This window comes from Rhinolophus sinicus, linkage group LG03 (genome assembly GCF_036562045.2).
Source record: "Rhinolophus sinicus isolate RSC01 linkage group LG03, ASM3656204v1, whole genome shotgun sequence".
NCBI classification, from domain to species: Eukaryota; Metazoa; Chordata; class Mammalia; order Chiroptera; family Rhinolophidae; genus Rhinolophus; species Rhinolophus sinicus.
This window is the reverse complement of record NC_133753.1, coordinates 74,117,780-74,143,341: the sequence shown is the minus strand read 5'-3', so window position 1 is coordinate 74,143,341 and position 25,562 is coordinate 74,117,780. Positions and strand designations below refer to the sequence as shown.

Sequence of the window (25,562 nt, the reverse complement as noted above, 5' to 3'; positions counted from 1 at the left end):
TAAAGTGAAATGTAGAAATGCTTATTTTTGCATGCTAGACCTCCTTTCCTCTGTCTCATAAACCATTGCAATTCTGTACTATAACTTATTCACCAAATTGTTACATATTGTGAAGGCACACACCTTCTTAAAAAAGAAATTACTGTAGCACAATGTAAGGAAACAATAGCTATTTTAGGTGAAGTTTTCATATATATTTGAATAATAAGCAGAAAGTAAAGCATGTTGTTTTTTTTAGCTTTATGTTAATAAACTTTTAAATGAAAGTCATTATTAACTAAAGATAAAAATAGAAAGAAAATGCCTCAAACGAATTGTTCAAGGTACAAAGTAGGCTTTGGTGCATAAATCCTAACAATGTTTTCTCCCTCCATAACCCAAATCCTGCTCAGAGGGTCTGAACAGAGAACTGAATCAAATGAAACTCAGACTTCAGCTTGATTGACGATAAAGCTTGATTGGAGAATGTGTCAGGGACTTAAGGCCAAAATGAGATTTTCTTCTCCTTCAAGGAGGCCAGGCCCACAGACTTAGTCAACCTGACCCGGTTTTTTGGTTGTATTTATCACCTGGATAAAGGTGAGTCACTATACCTGAGGAGAAGTGATTTCCTCCTTGGGGTAGGGTGAGTAAGAGTGGGCTGGGAAAAGGGAAGTCAGCAAAGGAGAGAGAAAGAAAGTGGTGGGAGTTTCTTCTGAGAGCATCTGAGTGTTGGGTGGTCATTACTTTGCCATCGTCAGAGATATAAAGGTAGGTAAAAAATGGTGCTCCTTATATTAGCACCTGCCACAGTTATAGATTTGACAAATTTCTTGAAAAAGTCGGTGTTGGAGCTCTTCTTGGACAAATTGAAGAATTTTCCCCAGTAAGAACATTAATAGAGAGCCCATCCTTTATTTAAAATTCTTTTAGATATTCAGTCTCAGGAGTTAATGAGAAAAAGTGAATACTTATTTAGCAGCAACTTTATACCAGGCAATTTACATCTATATTATCACATTTTCTTCCTATCCAAACCATAAATACTATTACAAATATTTTACTGATGAGGGAACTGACACTAAGGCGGTGACACAGGTCTTATAGATGGAAAGATGTAGAAGTAGGTTGAAATCCAGCTCTGACTGATCTCAAAGCTGGCATAGCATGCTGCATATGTCCAGCTGGTGAAAACAAAAACAGGGAAAAACAGACATACTTGTGTGCTTATAATTTATACTCAAAACTGTGGAACTGGGAACTCTACTCACAGAAAGAATCCCATTCGTTTTTCAACAAATATTTCTCTGGTGCATCTGCCATTTAGTGGCATCTCTTCATGCTCATTTCAAATTGTTATTTTTTAAACCAGATTTCACCATCTTTGCCAGATATGATCTGATGATACGGAATACCACTTATACCTTTCTAACCTCTCCCATAAAGAAGCTAAAAATCCAGGAAAGTATATTTCCAGACTCAGTACCAGCTAAGAACAGTTGTAACAGTGAAGGCAGGCCACTGCTATAGACAGTCAAGATTATCTGCTTACTTGGGGCTTCTGCCCTTGTGCATATTCTGAAAGTCTACAAAGCCCTCTCTTCTTTTCATTCCTTTCAGCTCTTCTAATGCTTGTGTAAGATTCTAATTCTTTGTATTATATTTGTTCCTGCTTGAAATACCTAGGACGGCAGCTTAAGAAAGAAAATTTGCCCCAGGGATTGGTAAACTGTAAGCCATGGGACAATTCTGGCTCATGGTCTGTTTTTGTAAATGCAGATTTATTAGGACACAGCTACTCCCATTGATGTACATATTGCCTGTCCGTTGCTCCTCCACAAAGTCAGAGTGGAGTAGTTGCAACAAGAGACCAAAGGACCCATATGATACACAGAATAATGGCCTCCAAATATGTCCCTGTCCTAATTCTAGAAACCTGTGAATATGTTAATTTACATGGTAAAAGACATTTTGCAGATGTAATTAAATTAAGGGTTTGAGATAGGAGAATTACCATGGGTTATCTAGGTGGGCCCAATGTCAGGGTCAGGAAAGGAGAAAGATTCAGAGATACTGTGCTGCTGGTTATGAAGATGGAGGAAAGGGCCACAATCCAAGGAATATAGGTGGTCTTGGAGCTGGAAAATGCAAGGAAACAAATTCTTCTCTAGAGCCTCCAGAGGGAGTACAGTCCTACCAATATCTTGATTTTTGGACGTTAGACCTCCAGAACTGTAAAATGATAAATCTGTGTTGTTTTAAGCTACTAAGTTTGTAGTAGTTTATTACAGCAGCAAAAGGAAACTTAATGCAACTGTAAAGCATAAAATATATTCACATTCTGGCCCTTACAAAGTAAGTTTGCTGACTCCTACTATTCCAAACATACCTTTTAGGGATGGCTCTGGTTAATTATAGAATCATTTTCTCTGGGGCAAAGAACAAACATGGTTCTAATTGGGCAAAATTTGCCATGTCTTTAATGTAAAGACTTGAATATTGCCACTAGTAACAAGTACCTAAATCTCTGGGAAATTGTGAAAGCATTGTGAAAAAAGAGGTATCTGGTTATTTCTACTGAATGTTCAACATACATACTCCTAGTCCCTTTTACATCTGCGTAGTTACCGCGTTTTCATCCTGGGCTTTCTCCACCACAACATTTTCCTTCCAATCTAATGAGTTCAGATCATCTTTCTTGCTCATGACTTTGGTCATGACCCTCCTACCATTTGCTCCCCTTTTCTCTTTGCATAAAATTCAGACACTTCATTGGCCACACAATATTACTTTAAACCAGGGGTGTCCAAACATTTTTCAATGGTTTTCACCAAGGGCCATATGCGGTAAAATACACAAACAGCTGGGCCACTCACTCGAGGTGAGGTACGTTTTGCCTCCCCTGGTTTATTTAAGTAAACTAAATATATTTTTGGAATTTGCTGTGGGCCAATTAACAATGGATTGCGGACCGCAGTTGGCCCGCGGGCCGCAGTTTGGACACCCCTGCTTTACACTATATTCCTGTCCCTTACCTCCTTCCTGCACCTTTTGTTATGCATGATGCTGTATCCTGTTAACTTTTCTACTCACTCTTGCTCATTCTTCCAAACGCTTCACAACTTCCAGAAAGCCCATAGTACACAATTTAGAATAGTATGTACTTGTCCCCTCTCTGACCGTTCCTTTTCTGCTAACTTCTCTATTGGCCATAGAAAAGGAAGTGCTTGGGTGACACATCTTAGAATTGTACAGGACAGCTTGGCAGGTACCAAAATTTTTTTACGCATAGATTGATTGTCTCAGACAATTCTAAAAACACTTCTGTCCCCAGTGATTTAATTTGTTTGATAGTAAATCCATTGTAATCTACTCAGATAACAACTTGCTATTTATATCAAACTAGTATCCAATTCTGAGATGTTAAATATAGGATTCTCCACATTTCCTGACACTCATTTCTAATAAACCATGGCACACGCAAGAATGAACATTTAACTTTATAGAGAATCAGCTGCAAGGCAAAAGGGTTTAAAGCACCAGGTCAGATAAAGCCACAAGAAAGGCCTCTATTTCTAAACTAAATAGAGCGTTAAAAAAATGTCAGAGCTAGAGCAGTCCTTACAGATCATCCATTGCAATCCTTTTTATTTCAGAAGTGAGAGAACTGACACGACTTGAGAGCTCAGGTGGCTCATTGAAGGTAACACAGCCTGCCAGAGGGAGAGTTAAGCTAGAACCCAGGGCTGTTAACTCCAGCCCACAAGTCAACGCTCATCCTGCAGCACTCTCCCTGACTCAGTACCCGACAGTTCATTCTGGACACCAAGAGTCCCACCCATTTTCTCAAAACAGATGGATTACATTTGGAAACTCATAAGAACATGTTGTACTGTATTCGTTAAGTGGACATCCCTACGTACTGATGAGCCCTTTTGTGTGTGAAAGGCTGTCTGTGGGAGGGAGTGCCAAAATGGTCTTTGCCCCTAACTTGAGAACTGGACTTTGGAATGTGCAGAGAAAAAGTGTCTTTGTTTTATAAAGAGGAAGTTTATTCCAGCAAATTTTCAAAATCCAATATTATAGATGATTAGCCTAAGATGGGGATGTTACAAAGAAGAATGAATTAGCCCAGGGTCTCGTGGTTGCTGCTTGTCTATTTACCCCAACAGTCTTTGCAAAGAGACATGTTTCCTCCTGAACAAGTGTCAGCAACGGGAATTAAGGGAAACTAGTGAAGCAAAAGGAAAACTGTATCATAAACTACCATTCACATGTCTCCATATACTATTCCACTTACTATGGTCAACTACGGAATGTGAACACATACGCATAACAACAAGAATAGAAATCACAGTGTCAGAATAATTTCACATCACAAAATGCCATCTGAGTAATTTTATAACCTTACCAGTTACCTTTACATCTAGGAAATGTGGTTCATTAACTGTTATCAGTTATTAATTGAAAGATTAGTCCCATGTAAGGAAAAGACATGCTAGGTACAAAACAATGTGATAGAAGCCACACGTCATTAAAATGATAGAATGTAATATTTTGTATTACATATTAACTCTCTAGTTATACTGTCATCTTAATAAAATTGGTGTTGAGACCCTACTCAGTATCTTTAAATTCCAGGGTCTGATATTATATAAGTTGTTTAACTATTTGTTGAAAAATACTGAGTGAGGGTTTGTTACATGCCTATCAATGTGCCACACAATAGATGTGGTCCCTGCACTCAGGAGATCCAGTAAATCCTCTTTCTGCAGATTAAAATCATGATCTTTTTAAGGCTGAGTCCAGCGAGCAGAAGCCTCCACTGAAGGCATGATGGCAGGGAAGGGGTCTGGCCAAGAGGTACTGGAGTCGGTCTGCTGTTCGTGTCGATACATTACACTTTACAGAACAGGTAGATTCCATCCAAGTGAGCCAATAGCTCCGCTTTCCACAAAGTAGATCTTATTCTCATAATTCTACATTTCTCTATAAGTTAGAGCTTCTTTTCCTTCTTACCTTGTATACTTAGAAAGGGATCTCCTCATTAGAAAGAAAGAAAGAAAGAAAGAAAGAAAGAAAGAAAGAAAGAAGGAAGGAAGGAAGGAAGGAAGGAAGGAAGGAAGGAAGGAAGGAAGGAAGGAAGGAAGGAAGGAAGGAAGGAAGGACTGAAATTTGGGTGCCTAATAGATTAATATGCACGCACTACAAAGTACACAGTGTGGGTAGAAAAATCACTGGCCAGGGAAAGGGAGACTTGGGGGCTAGTCAAAGTGACCATCTAATTTATAGTCCATACCAGGACACTGCAGAGAGTAAAGGGGTTTCTACGACTAAATATTTGAGGACAGTATGTGCTATGTAGGACTGTCCCTGGAAAATCTGGACACACATTCGTCCTAGTTCTACCCCTAGGTCTGCCATTTCTAAACTCTATTCACTGTTGAGTGGTCAGGTGAAGACACACACCTTCTTAAAATGCTCCACTGGCTTCCGATCATTCTTAGAATAAAATCTGAAGTCTTTGCTCAGGCCTGCACGCTCCTAGGGGATCAAACCCCGGCTAGCACTCTCCCTTTCACTTCCTGTCCTCCTTGGCGTCTTTAGCCTGCCGAATATGTTCAGGCTCAGAGTGGCTGAAGGTGCCTCAGCCTTGTACACTCTTCCTGGGGGGCTGCATGGCTCCATCCTTCGCTTCAAATGGGACCTTGCAGATGCACTTTCCCTGACAGCCTGTCTGAAATAGTAGCTTTTCTCATACAATTTTATTACTTCTGTTACCCTGTTTCATTTTTCTTCCTAACAATTTCACTGCTTGACTTATGCTACATATCTGTTTGTTTCTTTGTTTATTGTTTGTCTCTACCCTAGAATGTTAGATATGTATGAGGTCAAAGACTACGTCTTGTTTGCCATGATATCTCCAGGGCCTACAAGAGCATCTGGCATATTAGCAGCCTTGGTAAATATTTGTTAAATGTTGAATGGATGAAAGTATTCACAATGTCTCTGACCCTAGTTCCTTATGCTATATCAAAAAGGAGTTCTAAATATATGTTATTTAATTTTCAGCCTGTGACATTCTTACATTAAAATGTTGGCATTGAATTAGGCACAGTATTTATAGGACCCTTAAGAGTTTGTCTAGTATTACCTGCTTTCTGATTCTTTTCTCAGCTTTTTCATCTCCTTTCTCTGTATTCTCATAGCCTGACATGTACTTCAATCACACTCTTATCAAGCTGGCCATCACAAGTCAGAAAAAGGAGTATCAAGATCTGAGAGAACAAGGCGTACTTTGGGAACTAAATGGGAAGTGTGATATGGGCAGGATGGGGTCACCTGTCAGTGGAAATGCAGGCAGATGTCAAATTTTGGAGGCCAAGTTTTGTAAAACGAATTAAGCAATTTGTATTTTATCCTAAGGCAATGGGTAGTCATTAAAGAATTTTAAACTGAGAAATGACATGGTCCAAGTTGAATTTGTGAATGATAAATCTGGCTGGCTTACAAAGGATAAAGCACAGAGTAACAAGGCTGGCTGTGGGGGGGTCCTCAAGCACTCATTGCAGTTGTTCCATCCAGAAATGACCAGGGACTGACTAAGGGTGACAGCTGTGGAGAAAAAGAACCCTGGATGGGTAAACCTCTCTGCATCACTCAGATTTTTCATTTAATAATTTTATTGCCTCTCTAGGTTAGGATTCAGCTATATTCCTATAAAAGGGAACACAAAATACATTGCAGTTCTCTGCAGATATACCATAACATAGCCACTGCTCAATTGAGTAAATTAATCTAGACTCTTCCTTACCCAATTGTCCAAAATTACCTTTTTTTTTTTTTTTTTACATTAAACTCTTAGTGAAAAATGCAGATATATTTAAGGTAGAAGATAAAACAATGCTATTATAGCCCAAGGTAATCAGCTGACCTGTAATTTTAGTAGTTTGTGAACGTTCTGATGCCCATGGACCTATTACGGGGATCCAAAGAACGCTGTTTAATAACCTCTGCTCCAAGATAAAAGAAAGATAATGACTAAATGCTTAATTCCTAAGTAGATGTGTTTAACTTTAAAAAAAAATTGTCATGATACAAATTATACAGGACATGTGCTTCAATTTTTTATCTCAGCAGGACTGATACCCTATGGTGCCCAGTTAATAGCCGGTGGGTCCGTTTGTTCCTGTTCTCTCTCTCTCTCTCTCTCTCTCTCTCTCTCTCTCTCTCTCTCTCTCTCTCTGTCTGTCTCTCTCTCTCTCTCTCTCTTTCTCTCCCCCCCTTTACACACACACACACACACACACACACACACACACACACACACTGTGTGTGTATATATATTTACATGTATGTATGTGTATATATCCTATTTGGAGAGTGAGTTAATGTGTTATCTCTCCAGAACAGAAGGATGACACATGAAGTATGGAATGATTCAGGGAATGTGAGAGTTATTCTATTTCCTGAAAGCTCCTAGTATGTCTACCATTTTCAGAGTTTCTTTTCTTGTCAAGACAAAATGGTAGCAGTTAAAATGCAAATGATTCTGGAGGGCTAATCCACTAGCACTTTGGCTCAAGTAGTTATTATATTAATTCTGTCATCTCTGGGTAGGAGGGTTTTAAGGATAAGTGATGTACAGTAGGTAATTTTAAACAATATAATGATACATGTTCACTATAGAATACTTAGCAAACTCAGGTAAATAAATAGAAGAAAATTTAAATCATTCATAATTCCATCACCCAGATATAAACACTTAATATTTTAATGTACTCTATTCCTATTTTATATTTTATATGTGGTCTTTAAAGATTATTCTAAATGGCAGCAGAATAGTCCTCTTTCTGGACATACCATAGGTAGGTAATAAATCCCCAAGTGTTAAAACTTTAAGTTGCTTTCAATTTTTAACTATCATAAATAATACAGCAATGATATTTCTGTAGTTAAATATAAATGTGGAATCACTGTATGAAAAAATTTATGCACTGCAAGATTTTTGATACATATTTCAGACTAGTATCTCTTTAGATCTCACCAGCAAGTGACCATTTCATCAAGTCTTTGTTATATTTGGGGATTTTTATTTTAAAAGGATGCTTGCCAAGGTGGTAGATGAAAATGGTGCTTCGCTTTTCTGTTTTTAATTTAGTTTCTCTCATGGCTAGTGAGTCTGAACATATTTATCATAACATGCTAAGATGGTGAAGTAGCAGAATAACTGCCTTCTTCCTTCAAGAGTAAGCTGAGGAAGACACCAAGAAATGTAACACAACTGCACGAAATGCATGGGTTGAAGACAGGGATGTTTAGAACTGGTGTTGAGGGATGCGGCTTTGACCTGAGACAAGGAGCAGCCAGGCAAAGATGAGGGGGGTTAATAAGAAAAGAATTGTTGGAGTTCACCTCTTCCTTCTCCTTTATCCTTGCCTTAAGACAAAGAAGTGCTTGGTGACACACCTGTGTCTCCATGTTGGAGAGATTGTGGATCCATACAATCTCTTAGACATTCTCATTGACCTGTAAATTAGTGAAACCACTCTGGAAAACAGAGTGATGTTATATGTTGAAGTTGCACATTCATACACTGTAGAACCTAGCAATTCACCTCCTAGGTATACAGATCATGCCTTGTAGATGTACCACCGGAGATATGCGCAAGAATGTTCACAGCATCACTGTTTACAGTGGCAAGAACTTAGAAACAACACAAATGCATATCAGTAGAAGCCAAAAGAAAGAAATACTGCAACAAAACATGGCATCTTTTCCATAAAGTTAAAAATAACTAAAATATTATGTTTTTAGGAATATGTGTAAGTGCCATGAAATAAAACACTATGTAAAAGGGAAAGTAGGAAAATGATGAAGACAAGATTCAGGATGGCGGTTCCTTCAGGTGGTGGTGGGGAAGCAGGGGAATGGGATCGGAGGGAACAATATGTACGTTATTGTTAGGTCTTATTCTTCATTTTGTGTGCTGGGTTCATGAATGCTTTTACATTATTGAACATAGCTATCTTATCTAAATAAGAGAAAACATATCACATATGGGTCAATGATGAGGGTGTGTCATAAACTTATGATTACAACAATTCACACACCTGAAATATGAAAGGAAAAATATAAATTTTTTCACGATTTGAGTGCCAGAAAATGGTAAGGAAGCAAAAGGGCATGGAGAACTGGTAAGGCATCGAAAACAAACTTTTCATACGTCTGCCTAGTATTTACCCTACATAGAGCAGCCAGGACGTCAATGAACACAGCGGGGCTGAGAGTGCTACTGACTGACTATCAGTGAGAGAAGGAGTAGCTAGATCAGTCTCTCCTACCCTTACTCCTCATCTCAAGTGGTACGTAAAGAAATATAATATGTGAAACATTTGGGAAGGCTGAATATCACAGAGACCTGAAAGGTGCTATAGATAATTATACACTCTTCCATTCACTAACATATCCAACAAACATATATTAAAGGAGAGCTCTGTGTCCAGATATAGTTGAGGCACTGGTGGTACAAAGATGGACGGAGACAGCCCATGTTGTAGAGGGGCCTTATTATGCAAAGGACACAAAATGGTGACCATCATGGTGGAACCGGAAACTCCTTTATTTTAACTGGGTTGCAGTATTTAAAATTGGAACTTTTCTAGAAAATTCAGATATATACATCATCAATGTAAGTTACACCAGAGGTAAACTATATTGGAACATAAAAGAAAGAGTGACCACTTAGGATAATCAGGGACTACTTCATGGAAGAAGCGACATGTTTCTTTGGAATTCACATTTTGGTTCACTAAGATACATTCTAAAGAATCAATGAGGTTGGTCAACCAAATAAGAGAAGAGACAATATGTATAAAACCATGGAGGTGTGACAGCATGTGGTGTATCCTGGGAAATTTAATACTCTCTTTGGTAAAGACTAGGTTTCATGGGGGGAAGTGAGTAGTGAAAGTTAAGTTAGTTATGTTGGCCCTTTGACAGTCTGGCCCAGCATATCATCTTGTTTCAAAATAGCTTTCCCATTAGTAACACGAAGATAGACAGTTTCGTATATCACAGGCTTACTCTCAGCTTGGCCCCTGCTGCTAAAATATTATTTTTCCCCAATTAAAGTATCATTGATCATCCAAATGCCTTAGGAACTATAATGCTGTGGATGAAGTGTCTTCCTCTTTTTCATATCAACTTCCCAAGCTTTTCCATATTTTTAAAAACATATCTTACCTATTTGGTAAATGAAAAATCATTTCTCATTATTGCTTTAAATTCAGCACTCAAGTTTAGTTTCATCCAGCAAAAGACCTGATGTAAAAACAACCTCTGATAGCCTCAAAACCAGCTCATATTTGAGAGCATACATGGGTGTAATCAAATGGCGACTTCTAACAAACCTATTCCCCTCACCTATGCAGGAACAAACCAGTGGCTACTGAAATATGCTGCACAGGTCACGGACAGCTGTACATCATTCATTGCCATGCCCCTTGTGACTGGAGGCTGCTCATCCACTCCCAGAACTGACCTGAACTTGCCTAGCAACAGGATGTAGTTGCTAATGGTAACCATTCCATGGGGAAATATTTGTGCTGGGTGTCTGAGGTCTTTGTCTTTACAGAAACATAACAGTTAGATAGACTTTGTGAATGGCAATGTCCCAACCCATTCCATTCTTTTTCCTCCTGTGCATGTCCAAATATGGACATTTTCTCAATAGAGGCTTAGTCTCCTTTTGAGAATTGGCTTTACCCTTGATTCAAATATCTACACTATTTTTTTTTTTTCATTTCACCAAAAATAGATATAAGTCTGACCAAGTCTTACTGGGAGTGGATATAGATTCATCCTCTCCTACGTGGGTCCCACCTGTGAGGTATGGCCAAACTAAGCTATGTGAAACCTGAACTCTAAACAAATTTTTTAAAAATTACTAATTTAGACAGCAGTAAAATGCATTTGAAAATGTGTTGTAGAGGTATTTATCAATATGTTGAATTGAGGTTGAAGGATATTCAGTTTGAACCAATTTGCTGTAGAACAAGGGTTTTCAAGCTTGGCACTTGGCATGTGGACTGGATAGCCCTTCATCGTGGACGACTGTCTTGGGCCCTGGAGGATGGTTAGCAGCATCCCTGGTCTAGAAAGAAGTAACAGCCCGATGCCCACTGGTGATAATGAAAAAATGGCTTCACATATTCAGACTCGTTGAAACTACTAATTTAAAGTACTCAATTTAAGGTAAAGACAACATTTGAAAATGCATGATTCTTAGCCAAAAAGCAAAGCAGGCATCATTGATTAAAAGATGAATGAGAATCTTAAAAATTTTAAGTCTGAATAAATGGCCACAAACATCAAGACTCGATTAAATCTTCGATATTGCTTATAAAGTACTAAAAAATGGCCAATGTGTGGGAAGCTAGTGCTTAGAATCACATTGACAACTTTTTTTATATATATTTAGACCAATTTATTTTTTATTAGTTCATGTAGAATCAGTTTTCATCCTTTGATTAAGTCTTGTTTGTAATTCCAGCTGTGACGAATTCTGATGATTCCTGTCACTGACTGGTCAGTAGTTTTCTGTATCCTGCTACAATTTAGGTTTCTGACAAGAAGTTTTATATAACTAATCATATGGGGAAACTGTGATACCCTCAGAGATTAAAATATAATGCTTCCGCAATTTCTTAGTACACATATCCATATTATGGTTATATAGGAGAATGCCTGGGATTGTAGGAAACACACTAAAGTATTAGTATGATGGGGTATCATGTGGGCAACGTACTCTCCAATTATTCAATTAAAAAATTATTTATATGATAATTGCAACTTCTCTGTAAGTTAAGTTTGAGATTATTTCAAATGTGAAAATTCCACTCTTTAAGTATGCAAAAAAAGGAGGAGGTACAAGAATGTAAATAGTGCAGGTGACTCCTTCCACTAAACAGTCTTAGCCTTTAACTGAGCCTGAGCTGAAATACATGATTATTCTCTCGGTAGGTTTCAATTCCTACATGCCTCTTATAGTGTGAACATCTGGACACATTTACATTTCATTAGCAATTTCAGTATTTATCAAGGGTAACTTCATAATATTAGGTTGTGCAAAAGTAATTGCAGGTTTTGCAATTATTTTTAAACTTTTAAACTGCAATTACTTTCACACCAACCTAATGCATGCAAGTTTTTCTTTATCGTTACTTTTAGAAGTTATCCCCATAAGGAGATGCAACCATGTAAGAAAGAAAACCAAAACTGAAAGATATTAATGGAAGCTAAAGGAGGACAGAGTTTTGAGAGGGATAAATGTGTATTAAATGCTAAAGGGTTAAAATGAAGACTGTGACCCATGTGGACCCAGCCTAATAGTAGGGCAGAGCTGGTCTGAAACCAGCTGGGCTGGTGACAGAATGAGCTGTTTAGGGGAAGCCATCTATCTAGGGAAGAGCCTTCCAGAGGCCTCAGGGTACATAGTCAGGTCTCCTTTTATTAGGGGCTGCTGACCACCTCCGTGGATGATGACGAAGATGATAAGGGTACCAGCAGAGCCATCAACATAAGGTTAGGACCTTTTACATTAGTCACTAAAAGGGTTAGGGCAATTCCAGCGGAGCTGTGGCAGTGGTTGGTTACAGAGGTAAGAATGTAGAGACCTTGCATGTAAACAATTCTTTCAAGACACCAGGTTGGGAGGGGGGGGAAATGTACATGGTAATACCTGTGGAAGGGCATAAGACGGACAGGAATTTATTTATTTATTTTTTTTTAAATGAGAGAAGCTTAAGTGAGTGAGGTGGGAAATAAATCCACAGAGAGTTAGTAGCTTTGGCCACAAGTAGTTTGGTAGAATAGCAAGAGTCAAAGGAATAGAGGTCTTGATGAGGCTGAGATCCACTCCCAGAAAGAAGCAAGGAGTGAACAGGCTAAAAGAGACATGCGCACTTCTAGTTTTGAGACTCAGGCACTTATGGGTGAAGAAATGACCCCATGGAATTCTATTTTAAGTCAAAAGAAAGGAGACGTGGTGATATGGCCAAGGAAGTGAGTGACTGAAAAGGGGCATGAAACTGAAAGTATAAGGTGTGGAGTGGGTCACCTACAAAGCCATTGATTGTAACTCCTAGGTGTGACTTCTATGGCTGAGGTGTGGTAAAGGAAAACTTGTGATCATAATTTAACTGTCCTGTGGGAATTTTATGTATAGAGTCTCTACCATATTCTATTCCCTTTGTGCAAAGTGTTGGCTACCATTTTGTTTGTTTCAGATATAATACTCTGCTATGTCAATTTTTCATGCTCAGGGCAGGTCTCTAATTTGATGTAGTAGACATTTATTAAGCTTATTCAGCTTAATAAATTGCAGGTTCCCACCATCACCACTAACATCTACAGACCAGCCTTGGGAAGTCACTTAGTTCTATAGGTTAACAGGTTGGGAAGCCATGTTTCAAGACATAATAGAATCTAGTTCCCACATTTCTGGGATGTAGTAAATATTTATAGTCAACCATTCTTATTTTATATCTTACATTTTTATTTCCTTACTAAATTCCCTTTCAATTTTGGTGGGTGGAGCCTCAGTTGAGTGGCTTGCAAAGCTAAGGGCATAACTTTCCAAACTGGTGATCCTTGAGAGGGGCTATTTTGAGGCAATTGCTTTTAAAATGGGATTTTTGTAATGCTGCTGACTCTAGTGTTTTAAAATCTGTACTTGTGCCCTTTGGCAAAAAGTATATAGGATGTCGTTTTATTGATCTAAATAATAAACACAAGGAGTCCTTTTGCTTTGCATTAAATAAATGTGCCATTTCTGCTTGAACATATATCTCAAATTCAAGTAAACAAATCAAACACTAAGGGAGATTCAACTAAAGACAAACAACAGTAAAAATGTCCAAAGTGGCTAATGATGAGCAATGAACACACTGCCTTTGAGTGCTTACAAGACTATAAAACACCCACACTCTTATCATTAGACTCCGTCCGCACACTCCTCAGTGAAGTTGGGTGTTGTGCCATTATCTAGGGAAGTCAAATTTGGTCTTGCTGGAATTAAATTTGTTCTTTGGGTCCTGACATTTATCAATACAGAATGTGTTCCCTAGAAAGCCGATGTCAGCACTTCATGGCCCGGCTGCATTGAACAGTTCCACTTTCCTATGAAGCACTTGTTCATTATGGCTGATGTACAAGGAGTGATAATGGAGCTCATGAACACAGCATGGGGGTGACTGATGGAGGGAGGAAGCGGAAGAGTCTGAAAAATCCAAGGACTCACGGAGAAGATAGAAATCGGTTACCACTACCTTCTGTAGGTGTGAACCAGTCACCTTCTCCCATTGGTTACTGTGTTGTCTTACTTAAATTCCTGACCCACTGGGTAGAGAGTGTAGCTTCTTAATATTCCATTCAGAGTCTGCTTCACAGTTGGCATTGAATAAATATTAAAGAACAAACAACAGAACACTATATAGAGACTCTACTTTCAAAAAATGAGGTAGAAATTGGCATGTTGAATCTCCATGCTAATGGCACTGGCTTTTGATGACTTTCCCCCCCTCCCAACACTGTCTCTTGCTGGTGACAGACACATTGCACAGTCCACAAAGCAGCTGCTATTAGCTAACCATCCTGATCTTCTGCCACAGGGTCAGGAGGTATAGGGCTCTTGGAGATGAGAAATCCGACACTTGCTGACACAAAGCCAACAACAAAGCCACTGCCCTCAAAAGAGAAGCTCTGATCCAGCCACCTGAGGTCAGCACATCATCACCTCTGGCACGTGCGTCACCCTCTTGAGCACAAAAGTGTGCTGGAGGGTGTGTGAAAAGAAAGATCATGGATATGTTTACAGCTCTTTCTGGTCACTAACAATGACCAGCGAGTTAGCCAAAAGTTTGTCTTCCAATCAGCATTTGCTTGAAATGGGTTTTTAATGCTTTTTTTCTTCTTTAAAGTAATCTTCATAAGATTTCTTCTTATTCCAAGTGCCACTTGGCAACTGAGAGAGAGCAATTTAGCTTCAAATTAAAATAGTTGCTGTCATTTAGAAATTAACTACAGGGCCAGTGGGCATTTTTTAATTGAAGATATTAACAGATTTTCTTTAACTAGATGTAAGAAAGGGAAATGCATATGTGGGAGGGAGGGAATGAAGGAGTCTGGGGAAGCAGAGGAAGATAGGAAAGAGTGGGATGTGACTTGGGTTCAGGGAGAAGTATAAGAGGGCAGGATGAGGGAAAGAACACCAAGGCTTTTTTTTTTTTTTTTTTTTTTTGGCTACTTCTTTGTCTATTTTACCAGCTGTGCTTAAATTGACTTGGTGTTTGGAAGAATATAATTCATCCCAGAAGGTTTTCTAAAGGGCAAAACAATACCTTTGTTTATGTTAAATGTGGTAGAGATAGATAAATGTTCTAATTTATATTTATAATTGACTCTTTACACTGGCAAATTTTAATTCCAGGAGCATGGGGTGACCATTTCAGCAGTGTGGGTACTCCAGCAGGCTTTGCCTTAATCAGAGGAGGGGGTCAGGAGGCGGGCATGGCTGAGTCTCAGGAAGGAAGACTAGCACTGTAGAATAATAATAAAATCACTGAGTGTTTACTCCATGCTAATTCCTGTTCTATCTAAATGCTTTACATAAAATGACTTAAATTCTCACAACAAATGAAAGAGAAGAGGGACTAATACTATTCCTATCTTACAGAGTAGGTAATTGAGACACAGAGACATTAAGTAACTTACCCAAGGTCACAGAATGGTACCAGAATTTTAACTCAAATCATTTTAATCAGAAGCTGTGGTCTCAACTAAGCAATCAACATTAAAAAAAAAAAAAAAAAAAAACCAAACATTTTACATGCTTAGATGTAATTATATTAGTTATACCGATTCCTGCAACATAATAGAACTAGAACCTCACGTGGCTGTTCATTAACCTGCAAGATAAACTCCTAATGTCTTACCAGGCACTCCACACTCTGCGCGTTGAAGGTCTTTCAAGGTTTAGCCACACCCTCCACTATTAGCGTCATCTTCAGTCACTCTTCACAACCGAGCCTCCAACCAAACTATTTTATACTTCTTGCTGTTGCCATTTTCCCTCATGCCTCCTCACCTTCTGCAAATACTCGTTCCTTGCCTATAATTCCCACATCCCTCACTTTCTCTCTTCCCTATTCATCTGATAGATTTGTCTTTTAAAAATTAGCTCAGACTTTGTCCACTCTGAGACGTCATCTCTGAATTCTCCAAGCAGGTTCAATAATTCCTTGCTCTGTAATCCCACAACACCTATATATTCATGCTTTGCAGCACTTACCACATCGCCTCATTAGTCCATTCCATATTTTACTCTGTCATTTGAATATAAAAATTCAAGACCAACACAATACCTTATTCATGCTTATATATCTGAGGTCTCTAAAAGCACTTGTAAGAGGAATTCAATAATTGTTTGTGAAGGAATGTTATTCTCAGGCTCCTTTTCACCCATCAGGTCTCAACCTGAATGTCAATTCCTCAGAGAGTATTTTTTCTGACCATTCCCTCCATTTACCCTCTGAAGTAAATTAAAGATTAAGTTAATTAAATTACTTATTATTCCTCTCATTAAGAGGTTGGTCTAAGCCTTTCCCTTGAACCTGAGTAGATTTGGGGCTCCTTAGCCAATATTACAGCATCAATGATGCTTTTCTAGTACCAGGTTCAGACTATCAGAAACCGACAGCTACTCCTTCCTGTCTATTGAAACATGTTCTCAGAGGTTCCAGCTGCCATGCTTGGCAGTGCTGCCAAGGCAGTACCATGAAAAGGCTCACGTGGAGAAGAATAGCCAACAGCCAGTACCAACTTGGCAAGCCATGTGGGTAGAGTGACCTCAGCTGACACCCTTTAGAGTAGGCATGAGCTGCCTCAGTTAAGCCCTGACCAAACTGCAATTAGTCAGCAAAATAAATAATTATTGTTGTTTTAACCCACTAAGTGTGGGTTGGCTTTTTTTTGCAGCAATGGAAAACTGGGACGTCATCTAACGCATCATGGAAATATAACATGTATTATTTTACTTTATATAATATGTCTCAACCTGCGAGGGTCATATTTATCATCTTTTTTCCTACCAGTCACCTCCCTGCAGTAAATGTGAACTCCATGTCTGTTTATCCACTTCGACAACCGGTACGTGGTATAGAAGTAATGCTTAGTAAATACTTATTGAATTACTAAGTTCTCCATAGAACTTGTTAGGGAGTTGCCTCATTGATGAAACCAATGACCTTTGGATAATTCAATGAAGTAACCTGTCTTACATGGAAAATTATGGTATATTTTCTGTTTAAGATAACTGTATTTCAGGTTTCATGGTATAGGCAATGATAGTTATGATAATGGATTTACTTTATTTGGGGTAAAGTACATATTTTTTGTGCTACTAGATATCTCTTATCTTAAACCAGATCTGTTCTAGTAAGGAGGGGATGGGAGACGAGAGGGTGTGACATCATAGTGGAAGAGAATGGCTGTGTTTATAGGCAAAATAATTTACAAGAAAGCCTGAAGGGTTTAGATCTCATTTTTTCTTAGAAAACCATTCTAGAGAATTTAGTGTTAATATATAAGTTCTGTGAAATAGGGTTTTTTTAAAAAAATGAATGCCCTCAATAAGCTATGTTCTCTTAAAAATCCTGGCATGCTTTAATTTAGTTTTAAATAACTACACACAGTCCTTCAAAGTACAGATCATAAAACTTAAGAAAAACTCACTTTATAGAGGTCATTTAAATAAAAGAACAAAAAGATGTAGAAGTTTTAATGGTATCTTTCCCAGTAACTGGGCACTTTCTTATAAAGAGGGGAATTTTTGTCTTAGTACACTCAATCTCAGCTCCATAACAAGTGGGGCACTTTAAGTCCATGCAAGAAATAAAGTATCAAATGATCAGCAAGCAGCTGAACTTTAAATTTACAAGTGCACTTTCAATTCCTATGGAAATTGCACGTTTTTTCGAAATGTGCTTAGATTGTCATTGTCTAGTCAAATACAGTGAAAATGCAAGCTGAAGGAGCATAATGAAGGTTAAAAAAAAAATACAAGGAGAATGGCTGTCTTTCATGAAGTCTAATCAGCACCTTGGAAGTATCTGCGGGCACAGAATGGTCAGACACATTCTCCTGAACCACTGGTCCTCAATTATCATCATCTATGTCTTGTTATGTAAGTATAGGCACTATTTCAGTATCTTTGCTTAGGTAATCTGGGTGCTTGTTTGAATAGAAATTTCCTTTGAGTGGGCTCCTTCAAATCCTATTTCCTAGTTCTATTTCTTTGATTTCATGCAGCTTGTCAAGGTATCAATAAAGTAGAAATACTTTCTTTTTTAGAGACAGAACTTTGGGCAACATAGTCAGTGAATCCTAATGTTGGGTTTAAAGAGGAATTTTAAAGATACCAAATATGCTGTTCTATTTCCTCTGCATCCACAGAAATAGGAATAATAGAAATGCCCCGATAAAATAATTAGTTTTGCATAGCTAAGACTCCAAATGTCAAGCCTCTCCTACAGAACAATGTGAAATATAATTAAACGTGAATCCACAAGTATTTATTATTTATTGAACATCTACTAGGCTCAAGGCAATGTCATCTGTTCTGTAAAGGACAAAGGGAAGTGAACCTACAGTCCTGACGAGCAAGTAGCTTTCGGTGTATGCTAATAGCCCACCACTTAAGAAAATAAACATCATTTTATAAAAATGGATTCAAAGATTGCAAAAATGTGCTCAGAAATTAATGGGGGAGGTACACTTAGATCCTCAAATTCTATTTCCCTGTGGCCTTCTTATATTGGGACAAACAGAAGTGGTCTGATAGCCATCCATTGAGAATTATCAAGTATAGGCCCATGAAAATAAGCTCAAAGACTCAGAAATTAGTTAATTTTATCCCTGACATTTTTCACTGGAATATTGTTAATGTCACGTGATAGCCAAGAATTTTAATATAATTTTAATAATGTAAAATGGTTACAAACTTCCAATGTACTGTCTGCCTATGTTGCTTAGAAGACACATGGCTGACTCACTTATTTTTTTACTTTAAGCTATTTCATGAATTGAAGAGGCAGGACACATCCCAGAGGAGGAGGTAATATTCAAAAGAAGATATTTTGGATTTGGATTTCAAAATTCATCTAGGCCATAAAGAGGACGAGAGATGTCTCAATCCTATCTTCCTACCCCTCCCCACTATTTTTCTATTGCAGAAGTAAGTAACGGCCTATTTTATTTTATAAAAATGATTTGAAAGGTTTTTTCTTTCTTATCTATAGAATCAAGTTCACAAAATTAAATTCCGTGCGATTGGTAGGTTTGCAGTCATTAAGCTCTTTCATGTCCTACTCCTAGAATATAAGTCTGATTATTTCAGATACTCATTGACCGTAGTATATAAAATGTCCTGTGCACTTTTCACATTTGTTTCAAGGGCAAATTTCCTTACAGATATACCTCAGTAAAATCCTGTTTCAGGTTATCACATTCAAATCCAAACACGTAGCGTTAGTGGCGCTGAACGTAAGATCGTAAGATGATAAAGAATCACGCAGGCCATGCTAGGAAGTTTGGATGTTTTGTTTAGGTAATGGGAACCCGCTGAAGAATTCTAAGCAGAGGAATGGTATGATAATATTTTTAGTTAAAATGGTAACAAGAAGCAGTATGGAGAATGAATCAAGAGGAAACAAGATTGGAGAACAAGCTATCCTTTGCAATACTCTCTAAGAAATGAAAGGAGTCTGCACTGAAGTGTAGAAATAGAAATGAGAAGAGAAATAGAAATGAGACAGGTTCAAGAGACATACAAAGTAGAATCCATGGGACTTGGTAAGTATGAGAGGAAAGAAGAGGGCATAGTTAGAATTCTCGTGGCTTCTGGCTTTGAGAGATAGGTAAAGATTGATACCATCTAATAGAATAAAAGGGCAAAAATAAAGAAGTAGCAGTTTGGAGTTGAGAACGATGAGTCGGAGAATCTTGGAGGCATCCTCCCAAAAACAGGCTTGGAAGAGCTGTGTGAGATATCTAGGTCTGGCAATCACGAGAAAAAGGTTGGATGGCTTTTTGTACTCATTTAGTTATACCCTCTTTGTTCCAAACTGGTGCAGGGAACTGTTAACTGGCGTATACATAAGACTTGTAAATCATTGGTATATAGGTGGGTAGTTGACAAGAATGCTCTGGAGGGTAGGAGGTAGAATGAGAAAAATAGAAAGTGGAGATTTAAACCTTTATTTAAAGAAGGGTAGGTAGAATAGAAATCTGCCTATCTGATGAAGGAACATGATGAAGGAACATGATGAGGGAACATGAAGGAAACAGAAGGACCAGGAAGGAAAGCTATCCTAGAAGCCAAACAAAGAAAATGTTTCAAGTATGACAACTATCAACAGTAGCAAATGTGACGTGAAAGTGCACGTGCTCAATCACATTACTGTATATACGATAATGAACAAAATCATTTTCCATGAAGAGAGTACTCTCTTCACCCCACTTGGTATCTAATACCCTGTGCAGGACCACCCCCAAGCACTGTGCTTGGGCTCTGACACCCCTCACCATGCTGCCTTCCGATGATGACATCCTTCTCACCTGGATCAGATTTCAGTACTGTACTGGGATCTACCACAACTCCTCCCTGCCCCGAGCAAAGAGGCTCCACATGTCTTGCCCTATTTAATGTGTTTAGGAAAGAATTGTGCATGAAGGGAAGGGAAGAAAAAAGAAAGACCAAACTTCTATAATTTAAATGTGTCTATGATATGAATCCTCTGGCCTCAAGCTCCAGTATGTAACACCTGTTTCTTGTTTATAGGGAACCCTGGGACCATCCAGATGTGGCAAGTGTGATAAGCTATTTTGGCCACCCAAGAAATATCAAATGTTCATTAGATCTGTCAATAGGAGATTGTCACTGACCTTGGTTAGAACAATTGTATTCTTTCTTTGTCTGCATTTTATGTTTCCACTGTTGGCCTTTATTTCTTCTCCCTGATATATATTTTATGTATATCCTTCACAAACTGTGTTCTCTAAATTGATAGCTACAATTCCCCAATTATACTCTTCCATAATTCCCAGATTCCTATTTACAACTATTGTGTAATCTCCATTAAATGCATCATAGGTAATTAAACATGTCCAAAATGTAACTACTGTCTTCCCCCCAAGAAAACCACTAATCCTACTGTGTTTTCTTTTTCATGAATGGTATCTCTCTTCTACTGCTCATCCATGTTAAAAATCGAATGCCATTCTATAGTCTTTCCTTTCCCTGATTTCTCAAACCTAGTGTCTAAACCCTATTGTGTCTACTTCCTAAATAAATCACAAATACACCCCCTCTTTTTCATGTCCATTATGATTGCCTTACTTGGATGTTTTGGTTCACAGCTCAGATTCAAATTCAGGTTCAAGGGACTCATTCCCTCCATCTTCCAGGACGTTGCCTGATGATGGCTCACAGCTAAATCCCCTCCATCCAGGAATTTTCCTCAGTCAAAGAGAGCTGCCTTATTTAAGGTTATATTCCCTCCCCAGGGGCCACTCATATCTAATGACTAGTGGTTGGTGCAGGGGTACAAAGCCCTCGTTCCAGAAGCTGGGACAACTATGAACAACCATCCAGTGCCCAAGTCCCCCCATGGAATGAGCCCAGGATTAGTTACAATTCCATTGCAGTCCAACTTCTCCCAATGCTCATTCCTTTATTCCCTCACAAATGTTGTTGACAACCGCACTCCTGAATAAACTGCCATCTTATAGTTACTGTGTGTAACTCTCCGTCTTACTATTTGTTTGCTTAGGAATCTGACTGAAGACTGAAGACAGTCTGATGCCATATTTAGGCCAATAACAGGAACCTTCTTATCTTAAAAGCCATTTTGTCTTGCTTTGTACCTTGTACCTGGAGGCTTGTGTTTGCCTTCGGCCTGGAGAAGCTGCCTAGAATGTAGAAACCATCTTGTCCTGTCTTGTTTTATACTTTGTTTGTCTCCAGAGGCTTGTGATCAGTGGGCCTGCTGGACAGTCCAGAGGCCTGGGGGCCAGGGTGTGGAGCTGGAGGGCTTGGTCATGCCCCGAAACCCTTTGTTGCTAGAGACAATGCAACAAAAACCCCCTGAAGCACTGAAGGGGGAACAACCTCATTTATGCTCTCCTATCAAACTCCATACCCCGTTTTGCTCTGGGAGGTTATGGTCTTTTCTAGCCTGGCCTCCCGCAGCTCAAACATGCCAAATAAATTCTAATAGATCAATTTTGGTCTCCCGTGACTCATTCCTTCAGCCGTGCCTAACAGATGCCAAGAGTTGACCAAGGAAACAGAATTTTGAAACTGGAGTATCTACCAATCAAGTGGTAAGTCTGGCAAGACTTCTTACCATTGATACTAGTCTGATCACCTCTGATAAGTTGTACTGATTCAATTGTTAAAACGTTCCCTGGTGGTAAATTCAAATTGTACAGTTGTAGAAAGGAACACACTAGAAAATGCAATGGCTCAAGTGTTTAAGAGATTGAAAGTAAATAATCATAATAAAGAATGAGATTGGGTGGCTCTTGCTGGTGCCATTTATTCACTGAAGAAAACAAAATCTTCCACTGATCAATCATTAATTTAAGACAAAGTGTTAAAATCAGAGCATCTCCTTAGCAGCTGATAAGGGGACTCTTATCTCTTGTAGCTTAAGGGCAGATAGTCTTTGGATCAGTTTAGGATCAATGATAAAGATAATAGTTCTTCAGAGAAAGTTGAATTCCTAGCCATGGCAAGTCTGCTATGCCAACATCAAGGCACTGGCTGGGAAGCAGTGGGGCCCTGAGACTTAGGATAGTAACGTGTAGTTAATACACTCAAATATCTTGAAGCTCCAAGTTCCCCTAACCCTCTGAGGCTGCAGAAGTGGCCCATTCCTATCCCTTAGAGGCTAGCACTCTCCCTCTCTTCCTTGAAAATGATGCAGAGAGCTCTGTCTTTTAAGGAAAACATGCACACACACCCCAACCCAGGATCTATCTCCACCTCATCTCTTTGCCATTAAACCAATAACTAGTGTTAAGTCACAACAATACCTAACCAGGGAAGCTGGGTAAAGTAAGAAAGGGACTGCATCTGAAGCAGCTGGACCTAAACAACATGTATCAACATGAGCTAAGGAAGCATATAATGAGATTGTACCTGAGACCGGATAGATCAACTAGGGCAGAACATAAAGTTGGATAAGGGGGAGTTCATCAATAGTGAAGGGCTCTTCCATGATGAAGTATCTAATACCACCATGGAAGAAGCACTGAACAGCCAAGTAGTCAGAAGAATGGCTTGACCAGTTGATGTCAGCCAGCCTCTGCCAGCAGTTACTCCAGTACTGACAAATTGGATGCATGAATGGAGATGCCAGGAGTCAGACAGAACAGACTCCCACTCACCAAAGATGATTTAACTATTGCAACTGCCAAATGTTCAACCTGTCAACAACAGAATCTGTCACTGATCTTCCAGTATGCCACCATCCCTCAAGGAGACCAAGCAGTGGCTTCTTAGGAAGTTGGTTATATTACACCCCTTCTACTCTAGAAGAGGCAATGGATACATTTTGAATGGAATTGACACATATTTCAGGTATGAGTTTGCCTTTCCTGCCCACACGTCTTAGCTAACACACCACATCAGTAAAAAAAAAAAAAAAAAAAAGTAAGTACAAACAGTTGTCCTCACAGAGATCACATTACAGCAGGGTGGAAAGGAAAGGGTTAGTAATAAGTTGATCTGTCATCCATGCTTCCTATTCTGAGGATAACATTGGGTGGGAGAAAGTTAAGAAAAGTAGGAGATGGCAGAGGAGGGAAAGGTGGAGGAGGGAGAAGAAAGAAGTGGCGTGGTCAAGTATCTTTACAAATATGCTAATCACATTTCCTGGTGGTATTTACTAATGGCAAACCCTTATCTATGGTATGCTGTAAGCAGCATGGTACCTGGCATGTCTAGGTTTGCTAATGGTAGGCCAGTCAGGAATTTATGGATTTATGAGGCATGTCCCTCTACAAAATATGGGGCCAGCTGTGTAACTACTGGAGCATAAAATGGAAAAGTGTAATGAACAAAACAGTCCTTTTGTGTACATCTGAGGTCAGCAAACTATAGGCCATGGGTCAAATTCTGCCACGCCCATTCTCTTCCATATCATGTATGGCGGCTTTCACTCTGCTATTATAGAATAGAGTAGTGGCCATCGTGACCATGTAGCCTGCAAAACTAATACTTATTATCTGACCTTTTTACAAAAAAAGTTGTTGGATCCCTGGTATAGATGATGCCCCAAAAGCGTCACTCAGAAAACGCATATCTTAAAGCTGTGCCATGGCTCATCCTAATATAGCAAACAGGGATAAAAGCCAAAATGGTATCGTTCCTGTAAACGAAAGGAAGACAGTATTTCTAGATGGAGAGAGCTTTGCTCATTCAAGTTTCTTTTTATTAACAGAGCTACAAATCAACCCCGCTATGATTTATTCCAGGTCAAAGTTCTCCTTAATTCCTCAATCAGAAAGTAATGGGGATCTGACAAATCAGGAGACCTGCTGTCTTTCCCCTTTATCGTTTCCTGACTTAAGTGGACAAGTGGTGCTCGCCTTACTGAAGCGGAGTAATACTGCAATATTTTAATATTGAACAATGTTGGACATGCACTGCAGAATCCCTCAAGGTCTCCTACACCTCTTTGGGTAATGATTCATTCTCTACTTTCCTTGGTAGTTAAGCTGGTCATTCTTCAATGACGGTCTTCCAAATTCCTTTTAAAAGATACCTCATGTTTAGAATAGGTCTTCATAAAGTTAAAGTTTGAAAAACTCTAAATGAAAGAGAAGGTTAAGAAACAAATGTAACTTTACTAACAATCGTCACCCCAATAAAGTTTAATTTAAAAAAAATCTAAAAAAATAAATAAAGAGAAAGAAAGAAAGAAAGAAAGAAAGAAAGAAAGAAAGAAAGAAAGAAAGAAAGAAAGAAAGAAAGAAAGAAAGAGAGGGTTAACGGTCTACAGCCCCATCCGGTCCTTCCCTGTGGTCCCTCCTACAGTGACCACAGAATTGAGTTTCTTGGAGTCCCTAGAGCTCAGCGGATCAGACTGAAATATCACTGAAACAGATAATAGTAAGGTACCTTTCAAGACCAATTTATTATGACTTTTAAGTCTCATATCTTGGGCTAAAGGGATTCTTTTACCTACTTTATCAACTCTCCTTTTCTTTGATAGAAATATGTCTCACAGATTCAAGTGTGCCAAATGTTTCATCATTTTCAAAATGGGTGCCCTGGTTTTCCACCATAGTTAACTCAGAAGGTACCTCTTTCCTCCACTTTTTCATCTTTGTCCATAAAGGAAGAAGCTTCTGCTAAAATGTGTGTCCCTTACAGGCTCCATCCCATAGCAGGAGTGACCAGTCTGATTGGTCAGAGTTCAGGGTATTCTCCGAACTCTATTTCATCAGCATTCATG

The 25,562-nt window shown here is 38.8% G+C and overlaps 1 long non-coding RNA gene across 1 annotated transcript in view; it reads left to right on the top strand.

Moving 5' to 3' along the window:
- The window catches only part of LOC109455350 (uncharacterized), a 108,442-nt gene that overhangs the window by 26,182 nt on the left and 56,698 nt on the right, over positions 1-25,562 (top strand). Inside the window, exon 2 of the long non-coding RNA XR_012494376.1 lies at positions 10,413-10,558. This is a non-coding gene — a long non-coding RNA (uncharacterized LOC109455350). The remainder of the gene's footprint in view (positions 1-10,412; positions 10,559-25,562) is intronic.